This window comes from Phyllobates terribilis, unplaced genomic scaffold (assembly GCF_046119375.1).
Source record: "Phyllobates terribilis strain yellow unplaced genomic scaffold, ASM4611937v1 Scaffold_47__1_contigs__length_9908305, whole genome shotgun sequence".
Lineage (NCBI taxonomy): Eukaryota > Metazoa > Chordata > Amphibia > Anura > Dendrobatidae > Phyllobates > Phyllobates terribilis.
In genome coordinates this window covers 2598878-2611226 of record NW_027362807.1, presented here as the reverse complement: position 1 = coordinate 2611226, position 12349 = coordinate 2598878, and the positions used below count along the sequence as shown (strand labels likewise).

At 49.9% G+C, this 12349-nt stretch overlaps 1 protein-coding gene across 1 annotated transcript in view; it reads right to left on the bottom strand.

The window, feature by feature from the left end:
- Positions 1 to 12349, bottom strand: part of LOC141191533 (gastrula zinc finger protein XlCGF53.1-like) — a 65506-nt gene that overhangs the window by 45596 nt on the left and 7561 nt on the right. Inside the window, exon 2 of the mRNA XM_073661425.1 lies at positions 8550 to 8622. The gene's annotated coding sequence lies outside the window, so the exon portion shown is untranslated. The remainder of the gene's footprint in view (positions 1 to 8549; positions 8623 to 12349) is intronic.

Sequence of the window (12349 nt, the reverse complement as noted above, 5' to 3'; positions counted from 1 at the left end):
ATCCCGGGCGATTGTGTCCAAGATGGCGGCGCCAGGTCAGATATAGACCTGATGACGCTGTGCGGCCAGCCAATCACTGTAATGCCCACAAACAACATGGCTGCAGCATTACAGTGACTGGCTGGCAATCCCTGTGTGGCACCCCAGGGATCTGGTTTCCACAGTAACAGCAATGTTATGTCTGAGAGCAGGTGGGAGGTCTCTTGGTCAGGAATCCTATGCATGCCACACCTCCTGCCCAGTCCTGGGAGGGGAAGAACTTCCCCTATATAAACCTAGGGCTGAGGCAGGGTTAGTGAGTAGAGAAGAAGTAGAGAAAGAGAAAAGAAGCAAATATAGGAACAGAACATCAGGAGCTCTGTGGGAGCAGTGTTACAAGGAGTCAGGGGCTGGCAGCTGCAGAGCTCGCCCTGACTGAGAAGATTTCTTACCGGACCCGGAGTCCGAGGCTGTGGGGACTAACTCCTACCCAGCAGCAGAATCCGTCAGGCAGGGGATTCCAGGTCCTCTGGCCAAGAAACCCGAAGGCACGGTCACACGCATGGGACCAGCACCGCCGTCGTGGAGCGGAAGCTACTAGAAGGCCCCGAGTCACCGGCCATACGGGTGAGCACCACACAGTACACTCAGGGACGTGGGCTACTTATACCCGCCTCTAGCAAGGTAGCCAGAAGAGTACAGTTAGTTTGGGAGGCCTACAGCTCCGCCTGGCCAGGGGAGATCCCATCTGCTCAAGGACTGACCAGGCCCCAATCGCTAGCCAGTACTCCGGGAGGGTCTATCTTTGTCACCAGTAAAGACCCTGAACTACACCGTACCGTCTCCGAGTGGTTCCTGCTACCCCCATCATCCACGTCGGCTGCCCTGAGGCCATACCCCTCCCGTTGGGGGTTATACTATCACGCTGCACAATCCTACCACCGGCCTCAGCGGTCTGCCCTGCAGCAGCAGCTCCTTAGCTGTACTCAACGGGTGGCGTAGTCGTCCAACATCTACCGCTGATACATCGCCGCTCAGTTTGACTCCCTGGGCACGGACCGGGTCACCGCCACGAGACTACAACCCTCAACAGATCCGGCTCCGGGTAAGCTCCCGCGTGCGCAACGCAGCGCGACACAGGCCCAGGGGCGCGTCAACTTTTGGCGTAGTCGGCAGGATTTCGTGCCCGCAACCACCGGGTACTGCGTGCCTGAAAGAGACTGTTCAAACTTACCTGTGGTGAAGATTCCCGCCATCCGGCGCCATCTTCAGCCTTCTTCCCGCCATCGGTGAAGATTCCCGCCATCCGGCGCCATTTTCAGCCTACTTCCGGCCTTCCGTGGAGTTTTCCCGCCGTCTTGAAGATGTCGCGCGGGAAGAAGAGGGGCGTGGACTCCGAAAGCGCGCGAGAACTGAAGCCCCGCCTCACGTCCGGACGTCGCGTAAGGTCCTGGAAGGAGCCCAGCAGACGCCGACGTCACAGGAGCGCGATGGAAGGTCCTCAACCCTGACGATCTACTGCGGAGCCGCGGCCTACGGAAGAGGATCATCGCAAGGTAGGCCATGGTCCACTAGGGGGGAGGAGGATGTCGGATACGGAGGAGAGCTTCACTGCCTCAACCCCCGCCAGCGCCATCGCTGCTGCAGTCATGCCTTTCACCATGCCCTATATCCCGGGAGCGGCCTGGCTACCCCAGTACTCAGGGGAGTCACATACCCTGCATGACTTTAGAGAAAAGCTGGATAGCCTCTTCCAGGTGTACCCCCTCACAGAAGAGCAAAAAGTGAGCATCCTGGTGGCCCAATTAACTGGGGCAGCCCGAAGGGAGGTAAAGTCCTGGCCACCTGGGGGGAGGACTGTCGCAGGGATACTAACCCGGCTGAGGGACACCTTTGATACCCGCACCTCAGCCGAGATCAAGCTTAGATTCTACGGGTGCAAACAGCGGGCACATGAGAGTATAAGGGACTATGCCCTGAACCTACAAGAGGCCCTGAGAGCCATTAAGCAGACGGACCCTGACGGCGTGGGAGACGAGGACAGGCTGTTGACTGAACAATTTATAGAGGGTTTATATTGCAATGCCCACCGAACCCAGTTGCGGGCAATGGCCTTACAGGACCCTCATCTGGGATTTGCACAGTTCAAGGACAGAGCCATCCGGGTGCTCCGAGAACCGGCACCAGGTGGCGTTGTGACCCACAGACGCCCCACTACTACTTACCACCAGGAGGCGGCGCCCTTGTCGGCAGGGCCTGTGGGAGCTGATGCGCAGGCTTTGAGCAATGACCCGGCTCCAGACCTGCACCATCAGGTCCAAGAGCTAGCTAAAAGCGTTGCTGCGCTAACCCGAACTGTGCAGTCTTTACAGGTTTCTACTCCAGGGAAGATCCAGCTGGCATCCGGACCGGAGGACATCCCGTGGCGTCGACCAAGGAGGACCCCACCGGCCAGAGGAAGACCCAGCGACCGATACAACGAGGACGGACGACCCATCTGCCGCCGCTGTAATCAACCCGGACATATGGCAAGGTACTGTCCTTTAAACTGGCACAACCTAGGGTAGAGGGCCAACCCCTAGGAAAAAGATCATCAGGCCCATCGAACTGGCGCGACAAATATGTGGGAGGACGTCCAGTCTTGCCTGTGGTACTGGATGGCATTCCTATGAGTGCCCTACTGGACACCGGGTCACAGGTCACAACCATCCCGTACGTGCTCTTCAAGCAGTACTGGAATGACTCGGATATTACCCGCTACCCTGACGACGACTTGAGTATCATCGCCAGCAATGGTCAGCCCGTGCCACAGATCGGATTTAAAGAGGTGACCATTAAAATTGGTAGAGTTGAACTGGCAGCACAGGGACTGATCATTGTAGACATTGACAAACACGAGAGTCACCCAAAGATAACTCTAGGAACTAATGTAATTGAAAATTGTCTTGCAGAGGTGATTTTCCTTTTACAGCAGGTTGCCAAGAACGCCAGCTCCGGCGAGCAGCGAGTGCTCCAAAAAGAGATACGGGCACTGATGCGACGGCAACAGGTGGAACTCTCCGGCGGTGAGATTGGTAGCGTGAGAATGTGTGACCCTTTCCCTATTGCCATGCCCCCAAAAAGTGAAATGATGATTTGGTGCCGGGCAGCTATTGGTCTGAGAGGTAGAGATTACCAGGCAATGGTAGAACCCGTTTACTCAGACAGTAGGCCCACCATCTTGACAGCACGGGGGGTGGTTAATGTACGCCATGGGAGGGTGCCCGTTCGCATAATCAATATCGGGAAGAGGGAAGTGTACCTGCCCCGGTATGCCACGCTAGCCAAATTATATACCATTAACCAAAATGCTATACAATCTGTGGAACCCTTGCCTCCATCTCACCCGGAGGAAGGTAACGGCTCTAAGAAAACAATGGAGGACTGGTGTCAGCAACTACATTTGGGTACTGACTCCACTCCCTCACACCAGAAACAGGGAGTCTATCGGGTGGTTCAAGAGTACGAGAGAGTGTTTAGTAAACACCCGTTAGACTTCGGGCGAGTCAAGGGGGTAGAACACCACATCCCCACGGGAGACCATCCTCCCATAAAAGAGAGGTATCGACCCGTACCCCCTGCACACTACCAACACGCCAAGGGGATGCTTAGAGACATGAAGGAGGCTGGGGTGATCAGGGATAGCTGTAGCCCCTGGGCAGCTCCACTAGTCTTAGTCAAAAAGAAAGACAACACCATGAGGATGTGTGTAGATTACCGGAAAATCAACCGTATCACACACAAGGATGCGTACCCCTTACCAAGGATAGAGGAGTCTTTGGCTGCTTTAAGATCTGCTAACTTCTTCTCTACCTTGGATCTCACTAGTGGGTACTGGCAGGTTCCTGTAGCAGAGGCGGACCAGGAGAGGACCGCATTCACCACCCCGATGGGACTTAGCGAGTTTACCTGCATGCCGTTCGGACTCTGCAACGCACCAAGAACCTTCCAACGATTAATGGAGTGCTGTCTGGGCCACAGAAACTTCGAGACGGTCCTGTTGTACCTGGACGATGTCATCGTATATTCTAAGACTTATGAGGACCACCTGAAACACCTGGCGGAAGTGTTCGAAGCTCTGGCAAGCTACGGCCTAAAGGTGAAACCCTCCAAGTGTCACCTCCTGAAACCAAAGGTGCAGTACCTGGGACACGTGGTGAGCGCTGACGGAGTGGCTCCCGACCCTGATAAGATCACCGCAATTATGGAATGGCCAAGTCCCTCCAGTGTAAAGGAAGTGCGGCAGTTCCTCGGGTTGGTAGGCTACTACCGCAGGTTCATCCCCGGTTTCACCAAAAAGGCAGCTCCTATGCAGGACCTCCTGATAGGCCAGTCCCGGAAGGCCAAGAACCAGAAGCCACCCTTCAGATGGGAGAAGTTGGAAGAAGAGTCCTTCCGCCAGCTGAAGATGGCCCTCACGGGGGATGAAATCCTGGCGTACCCGGATTACAGCCAGCCCTTTATCCTCTACACCGACGCAAGTAACATCGGGCTAGGAGCCGTGCTGTCCCAGATCCAGCAGGGGAAAGAGCGAGTAATCGCTTACGCCAGCCGAAAACTGCGACCCACCGAAAGAAACCCTGAGAATTACAGCTCATTTAAGCTAGAGTTCCTGGCAGTGGTGTGGGCAGTCACCGAACGCTTTAAGCACTACCTCGCTTCTTCCCGGTTCGTCGTGTACACGGATAACAACCCGTTGACACACCTGGACACGGCAAGACTCAGTGCCCTAGAGCAGAGGTGGATGGCCCGCCTGTCCAACTACGAGTTCACCATCAAATACCGGGCAGGACGCTCCAATACCAACGCGGACGCCCTGTCCAGGATGCCAAACCTACCGGACGTAGGAGAAGATCCAGAGGGACTGGAAGAAGTCGAACTCCCCGCGTTTCACCGTCATGGGACTATCCAGTATTCCCATCGGGTAAGGAGTAAGCAAGGCGCTACGCTTAACCCCTTACCTCACTACAACTGGGCGGAAACGCAAGACAGTGACCCTGCTGTCCGGCTGGTGAAGGAGATGCTGACTCAGCCAGAGGCTCGCCTTGACCCAGACGCTCCGGAGGAAGCCAAGCAACTGTGGGCAGAAAAGAGTAGACTGTTCCTTTACAAGGGGAAGTTGTGCCGCAGGATGGTTAACTCCCGGACGCATGAACTAATCTGGCAAGTAGTGGTGCCACGACGAGACGCAGCCATGGTGATGGAGGCATACCACGATGGAGCTGGGCATTTCGGATGGAAGAAGCTGGAGTTCCTGCTGCGCGGGCGGTTCCATTGGGTAGGCATGAGGGGAACCATCGAGAGGTGGTGCAGAGACTGTGGCCCGTGCAACCTGAGGAGGAAGGACCGTGCCAGCCAGAAGACTCCCCTGCAGTCCATCGTCACCCGGCAGCCGTTGGAACTGGTAGCCTTGGATCATGTAAAACTGACCCCAAGCAGAAGTGGCTACGTCTACGCGTTAACCATCGTGGATCATTACTCCCGGTTCTTGGTTGTCGTCCCCGTCAAGGACTTAACAGCTCAAACAGCAGCTAGAGCCTTCCAGCAGCACTTCTGCCGTCCACACGGGTACCCGGACCAAGTGCTGACGGACCAGGGACCTGCCTTTGAAGCGGAGGTCTTCCAGGAATTCTGCAATCTGTATGGCTGCCGGAAGATAAGGACGACACCCTATCATCCGCAAACTAATGGACTTTGTGAGAAAATGAACCAGGTGGTAATGGATCTTCTGAAAACGTTGCCCCTGGAAGAACGCAGTCTGTGGCCTGAGAAGCTGCCCGATCTGGTGGACCTATACAACCACATCCCGGTAGGTTCCACCAACTGTACCCCGGCTTACCTAATGAGGGCGAGACCTGGTAAGTTACCTGTTGACCTGGAAATGGGAGTCCTGACACCCGAGGACACTTCACCAGAAGCAGACTGGGACACAGAGAGGCAGCAGCAGTACCGGAAAGTACAGGAGAGCGTGGAGCGAAGTCTCTGTCAGGCTAGGGAGAGACAAGAGAAAACTTACAACCAGTATGCTCCCGCTGTTCCCCTGGTGCCCGGAGAGCAGGTCTTGAAGAGGAAAAGACGGCTCCACAAGTTGGACGACCAGTGGGAGAAGGACCCGTACACCGTACTGCCCTCAAGCCACGAGAACCCGAAGGTCTGTACCATCAGTAAAGACGGAGGGGAGACCTCAGCCATTGTATCCCGGGACCACCTGAAGAAGTGTCCTGAACAGCTACGGAACCCTGAAGAGGAACAAGAAGACCATCGACCCGTAGAGGAAAGGGAAGATATGGTTAGTACTGTGCTCGGAGACTTCCCTCGGTCTTGGACTCAAGTCAATGGTGCAGTGGTGGTACCCGTACTCACCTTCCTCCAACCAGCATCCCAAGCACCTACGGAGCAACAGGTAGAGCTGGAAGAACAGCCGGTCCAGGAGGCAGAAGACCCCACACCAGCAGACCAGGAGGATCAACCCTCTGCTTGCAGTGAGCCTGCCATATCCCTAGTGAGCCAAAGGGCCCGTAGACCGCGCCCAGTTTACCCTTAACAGCTCCTACACCCTGTAGTTCAGGGCCAGACAGTCAGCTCCGTAGGTCCACTAGGGCCACTAGAGGCCAGTTACCCGCACGTTGGAGGATTTGAAGTGTATAAATTGTTTTATTTGTGGTTACCTGTTTTTCTTGTTGCTTGTGTATAATTATGTGTTTCTAGTTGTTTATAGGAGTCTTTGGTGGATTTACCGGGAATCCTGTGTACATAGTTGGAGCGTAACCCAGGACGGACTAAAGACTGTTAAGGACTCGGGGCAGGACAGACCCCTACCTGGTTACGTCTCCCTGTTTTGGTGAAATGGACACCTTGCTTTCTTCAAAGACTGCACCCGGTTACGGACATGCCGTGACCACCTTTATGTGTTTCTTTATTGTATTGTTATTGTTATATCTTGTTATGTTTTTCTAAAATATGTTTAGTCCCGGAGTACTAAATTTCACTAGGGGGGAATGTGGCACCCCAGGGATCTGGTTTCCACAGTAACAGCAATGTTATGTCTGAGAGCAGGTGGGAGGTCTCTTGGTCAGGAATCCTATGCATGCCACACCTCCTGCCCAGTCCTGGGAGGGGAAGAACTTCCCCTATATAAACCTAGGGCTGAGGCAGGGTTAGTGAGTAGAGAAGAAGTAGAGACAGAGAAAAGAAGCAAATATAGGAACAGAACATCAGGAGCTCTGTGGGAGCAGTGTTACAAGGAGTCAGGGGCTGGCAGCTGCAGAGCTCGCCCTGACTGAGAAGATTTCTTACCGGACCCGGAGTCCGAGGCTGTGGGGACTAACTCCTACCCAGCAGCAGAATCCGTCAGGCAGGGGATTCCAGGTCCTCTGGCCAAGAAACCCGAAGGCACGGTCACACGCATGGGACCAGCACCGCCGTCGTGGAGCGGAAGCTACTAGAAGGCCCCGAGTCACCGGCCATACGGGTGAGCACCACACGGTACACTCAGGGACGTGGGCTACTTATACCCACCTCTAGCAAGGTAGCCAGAAGAGTACAGTTAGTTTGGGAGGCCTACAGCTCCGCCTGGCCAGGGGAGATCCCATCTGCTCAAGGACTGACCAGGCCCCAATCGCTAGCCAGTACTCCGGGAGGGTCTATCTTTGTCACCAGTAAAGACCCTGAACTACACCGTACCGTCTCCGAGTGGTTCCTGCTACCCCCATCATCCACGTCGGCTGCCCTGAGGCCATACCCCTCCCGTTGGGGGTTATACTATCACGCTGCACAATCCTACCACCGGCCTCAGCGGTCTGCCCTGCAGCAGCAGCTCCTTAGCTGTACTCAACGGGTGGCGTAGTCGTCCAACATCTACCGCTGATACATCGCCGCTCAGTTTGACTCCCTGGGCACGGACCGGGTCACCGCCACGAGACTACAACCCTCAACAGATCCGGCTCCGGGTAAGCTCCCGCGTGCGCAACGCAGCGCGACACAGGCCCAGGGGCGCGTCACCTGCATGTTCATTGGCTCTGTAAAGAGTGCCAAAAGTGCAGCGCCGAGACCCGAGCTCCCGCCCAAGTAACCCGGAAATGCTCGATACTCGCCGAACATGCCGAGTAGTGAGATGCTCGGGCGAGTACCGAGCAGTGTCGAGCATGCTCGCTCAACACTAGTAATAATGTGTCACTAACGTTTTTATTTCCCTTTTGTCTATGCTAATCATACTGACCTCAGAGACTAGTGAGGACATGATAACTATTATCTTTAATTACAACCTACCTTTATATGCTCACTAGTCCACAGTTCAGACAGACCATGATTAAGATTGCATGTCGAAATGCGTAGGTCGAGACAGCTGTGATCCTTGTGTGCACTAAGACTTATTATGGTGGTAGCAGCATTTTTTAATGGCGCAATAAAAGCTGTGTTTTATTCAAGTTCAAAGCCTGATACGCTCGGTCATTTCTCCTATTTTCTGATTCATGAACCAGGCTGCTCTGGCTGGATCCGAGCGAGGCTGAGACTGAGCGGACTTTACTGACCTTTTTTTTCCTCAGATATTAAAATGTTTCAAAATTAAATTGGCACCAACAATCCTTGTAATAAGAAAAAAACCTGCAAAAAGCACAAGACACATTTTGTTACTTTTTAACATGTTAAACATTTGTTTTAAAAGAAATTAAGTCTTTTGAGCACCAGAACAGATGTACACCGCAGGGATGGCACAGGTACGGCTGCTACACCAACCCTGGCAGTTTAACCATTTACTGCTGTGAAATGCAAACATGGCATCTAAGAAGGTGTGACAGAGTTCAGCTGAATGTCCCTTCTCCCCCAAGTACTCGATAGTATGGGGCTGCATAGTTACTACGATACTTAAAATGTCTAATAATGGTGTCTGGGCCTGCAATGTACAAAGGTCTATTAGGTCATGCCAGAGGCAACATCCAATATGTTACCTTTTAACGCACATATTTATACATATTATAGTCTATTTATACATATTAGACTGAAGTTGCATGAAAGCACTGATTTCGGGGTTTGGCTGACTATATACAGTATTTGGGGGCCTCCGGAGGCGACTCTCTCATACAGATCACAGGAAAGCTGGAATATTTGTGTGTATGGGGGAGTCTGGAGAGATAGCCGTCTACCAAATGACCGTTCAGCCAACACTCATCTCATGTGTATGGGGTCGTTAGTATTACACTGACAAGCAGTGATAGTACACAGCACTACAGTAGTACAGTGCATCACCCGACCAATCAGAGGCTTGTATGTTGTATGATCATACTAAGGAGACTTGTTTAACCCCTTAATGACGGAGCCAATTTTGACCATAATGACCAAGCTAAATTTTACAATTCTGACCAGTGTCACTTTATGAGGCAAAATCTCTGGAACGCTTAAACGGATCCCCCTGATTCTGAGATTGTTTTTAGTGACATATTGTACTTCACGATAGTAATCAAATTTATTCGATATGACTTACATTTATTTGTGAAAAAAAACGGAAATTAGCTGAAAATTTTGAAAATTTTGCAATTTTCAAACTTTGAATTCTTATGCCCTTAAATCAGAGTTATATCACATGCTTCACAGGAACTGAAGCAACATGGAAGGAAAAAATAAAATTTAACTTTTTTCACAAAAATTTTACTTCAGACCCAAATTTTTTTATTTTCACAAGGTAACAATAGAAAATGGACCACAAATTGTTTTGTGCAATTTCTCCTGAGCATGCCGATATCCCATATGTGGGGGAAAACTACTGTTTAGGCGCACGGCAGGGCTCAGAAGGGAAGGAGCATTATTTGACTTTTTGAAAGCAAAAATGGCTGGAAATAAGAGTGGACACCATGTTGCATTTGGAGAGCCCTTGATGTGCCTAAATAGTGGAAACCCCGTACACAAGTGCCCCCATTTTGGAAACTATACCCGTCAAGGAATGTATCTAGATATGTGGTGATCACATTAAACCCCCAGGTGCTTCACAGAAGTTTATAGCGTGGAGCAGTGTAAATAAAAAATTCTATTTTTTCAACAAAAATGTAATTGTAGCCCCAATTTTTTTTGTTTTCACAAGGGTAATAGAGGAGATTGGAGCCCAAAATCTGTTGTTTAATCTCTCCTGAGTACGCTGATACCCCATTGTCATGGCAATATTAAGAAAATGTTAACAATTTCTCCCAAACCCCTCTTCCCTCCTCCCCTATACCACTTGTCACAAGAGAAGAGCTGAGAATCTAAAGAGCGATCTCTCTGCAAATTAGCCCACAAAGTAGAGATGGCTACTAGGCAGATGGCAGTACAAAGAGAGGTGGCAAATCCAATTAACACGCAAGTGTGTTTTCCACTGCTGCAAGCTTGGAACAAATTTACACGTAGATGAGGAAGGTTGAGTCAGGAACTTCAAAGGAACTCTGTCAACCTACTCACAATTCCCAGCCACAAACTCCAGGATATTCAGCACCGATATGAAATATGGAATATCTGAAGTTATATACTTTGAACAATCATGGGACCGATATTTTTAGTGGCAGGGTTAGCTAAGGAACAATATGCATAATTTTCCGTCGCTGTACGCCCCCGGGGAGCTGTGGCGTAGAAGTAACAAAATAGCAGACCACAACTATGTAATGTGTGGTCTCTAGAGAAAAGTAAAATCATAATAGAAAATATGGTACGACTTTTGGACTTCTGCGACCAACTGGAGATAGAATTCCTAACTTCTGGGATAACTTAATAAAAAAATATGAAAGCTGGAGCCCACCCCACGTGATTCCAGCACAGGGGGTGTGTGGGCAGGTCTTCCCCTTCGGCATAAAAGAATACACTGAGGATGGATCTGTATTCATTGCCGGGAGTACAGTATATATTTTATATAGCAAAGGATCACGTTCGATAACAGTCAAATCTAGAGTGCCTCCCCTCCACCTATATTGAATTGTCTCACCAATCTTTATAGTAAGTCTTCGTTAACCCCTTTACACCCGAGGGTGGTTTGCACGTTAATGACCGGGCCAATTTTTATGATTCTGACCACTGTCACTTTGAGGTAAGAACTCTGGAATGCTTAAATGGATCCCCCTGATTCTGAGACTGTTTTTCATTGATATATTGTAATTGATGATAGTGGTAAAATTTCTTCAATATGACTTGCGTTTATTTGTGAAAAAAACGGAAATTTGGCGAAAATTTAGAAAATTTTGCAATTTTCAAACTTTGAATTTTCATGCCCTTAAATCAGAGCGATATGTTGCACAAAATAGTTAATAAATACATTTACACTTTACATCAGCACAATTTTGGAACCAAAATTTATTAATAGTTATTGTTAGGTTGTTATAAGGGTTAAAAGTTGACCAGCTATTTCTCATTTTTACAAAATTTACAAAACCATTTTTTTAGGCACCACATCACATTTGAAGTGACTTTGAGGGCCCTTTATGACAGAAAATACCCAAAGGTGACACCATTCTAAAAACTGCACCCCTCAAGGTGCTCAAAACCACATTCAAGAAGTTTATTAACCCTTCAGGCACTTAACAGGAATTTTTGGAATGTGGAAGGAAAAAATGAACATTTAACTTTTTTCACAAAAATGTTACTTTAGACCCCAATTTTTTTATTTTTGCAAGGGTAACAGGAAAAAATGGACACCAAAATTTGTTGTGCAATTTCTCCTGAGTACGCCAATACCCCATATGTGAGGGCAAACCACTGTTTAGGTGCACAGCAGAGTTTAGAAGGGAAGGAGTGTCATTTGACTGTTTGAATGTAAAATTTGCTTGAATAATTAGCGGACGCCATGTTGCGTTTGGAGAGCCCCTAATGTGCCTAAACAATGGAAACCCCACACAAGTGACACCATTTTGGAAACTAAACCCCTCAGGGAAATTATCTAGATGTGTGGTGAGCACCCTGAACCCGCAGGTGCTTCACAAAAGTTTCTAACATGGAGCAGTGAAAAAAAAAAAAAAATCAAACTTTCTCCACAAAAATGATGTTTTAGCCCCAAATTTTTTATTTTCACAAGGGTAAGAGGAGAAAATGGACCCCAAAAACGTTTGTGCAATTTCTCCTGAGTACGTTGATATCCCATATGTGGGGAAAATACAGTGTTTGCGCGCACGGCAGGGTTCAAAAGGGAAGGAGCACTGTGTGACTTTTTGAATGCAAAATTGGCTGGAATTGAAAGTGGACACCATGTCGCGTTTGGAGAACCCCTGATGTGCCTAAATAGTAGAAACTCCCCACAAGTGACCCCATTTTTGAAACTACACCCTTCAAGAATTTTATCAAGGGGTATAGTGAACATTTTGAACCCAGAAGTATGATA